This window comes from Arachis hypogaea, chromosome 18, assembly GCF_003086295.3.
Source record: "Arachis hypogaea cultivar Tifrunner chromosome 18, arahy.Tifrunner.gnm2.J5K5, whole genome shotgun sequence".
Taxonomy (NCBI): Eukaryota; Viridiplantae; Streptophyta; class Magnoliopsida; order Fabales; family Fabaceae; genus Arachis; species Arachis hypogaea.
The window spans coordinates 76,916,325-76,917,711 of NC_092053.1; the positions used below are offsets into that span (position 1 = coordinate 76,916,325).

At 43.5% G+C, this 1,387-nt stretch overlaps 1 non-coding gene across 1 annotated transcript; it reads right to left on the minus strand.

Annotated features, from left to right (window-relative positions):
- Positions 1-279: 279 nt before the first annotated feature.
- Positions 280-383, minus strand: LOC112774951 (small nucleolar RNA R71). Its single transcript, XR_003189404.1, has one exon. It is a non-coding gene; the product is annotated as a small nucleolar RNA R71 (small nucleolar RNA).
- Positions 384-1,387: the final 1,004 nt, after the last annotated feature.

The following is a 1,387-nucleotide window of genomic DNA, read 5'->3' on the forward strand; positions in this document are numbered from 1 at the left end:
CTCAAACCACAGCTAATATCACTTGTGGAGAATCATTGTTCATTTGGTGGGAGTGCTAATGAAGACCCAAACCAACATCTCACAAAATTCCTGAGAATTTGCGACACTGTGAAGTCTAATGGAGTCCAGGAAGATGCCTATAAACTGCTTTTGTTCCCATTTTCACTTAGGGACAAGGCAGCTAAGTGGCTGGAATCATTCCCAAGGGGGAGCCTAACAACCTGGGATGAGGTGGAAAGCAAGTTTCTGGCACGTTTCTACCCCCCACAAAAGGTCAATAGGCTTCGATCTGAGGTTTAGACTTTTAGACAACAAGATGGTGAAACTCTCTACGAGGCATGGGAGAGGTTCAAGGATTTGACAAGGAAATGCCCACCAGACATGTTCCATGACTGGGTGCAATTGCACATTTTCTATGATGGACTTTCTTATGAATCAAGGAAGGCTGTAGACCATTCATCAGGAGGTTCATTGAACAGGAAAAAGACTGTGGAAGAAGCCATTGAAGTGATTGAGACAGTGGCTGAGAATGAGTACTACTATGCATCAGAGAGACACAACACTAAGGGAGTCATGGAGCTGAACCATGTTGATACAATTCTAGCCCAAAACAAGGTGTTTGCCAAGCAACTAGCAGAGCTCACCAGGAAATTAGAAACAAAGCAAGTGGCTGCAATACACACACAAGATCAAGAGGAAGCAAGCACTGAAGGAGGTGATTGGGAAGAGGCCAATTATGTAGGAAATCAACAAAGGCAACCATATGATCCACATTCCAACACTTACAACCCAGGCTGGAAAAACCACCCAAACTTTGGGTGGGGAAACCAGCAAAACCAACATAACAAGTCCACATACCAAAACTCCAACCAAAGATCATACCAAGCCACACAAAACGCTTACTCCCAACCATCATATCAAGGCCAAAATAATCGACCTACCCAACCTAATCCGAACCAACAATTTCAAGATCAATTAAACAGGATAGAAGGAATGCTTGCAACCATGGGTCAAGACATAACCGAATTGAAAGCCTTTAAGGAAGAAGTAATTTCCAACTTGCAAAACCAAGGAGCTGCCATCGAGAAGCTAGAAAATCAAATTGGGTATTTGTATAAGCAAACCCCTGGGCCAAGCGTTTCTCATGCTGCCAAGGCTATTGCAAGGGAAGAATGTAAGGCCATAACCCTCAGAAGTGGAAAGGAGCTAAAGGAGATCTCAAGGGAAACCACAGAGGATGAAGCAAAGGAAAATGTGAGAGACAAGGAACAGGGACAATCTTTTACACCATCTGCAACAAAAGAAAAAGAAAAAGAGGTCCTGAAGCCGTATACACCCAAAGCACCATATCCTCAACGTTTGATGAAAAGTGAAAAGGATGGCCAAT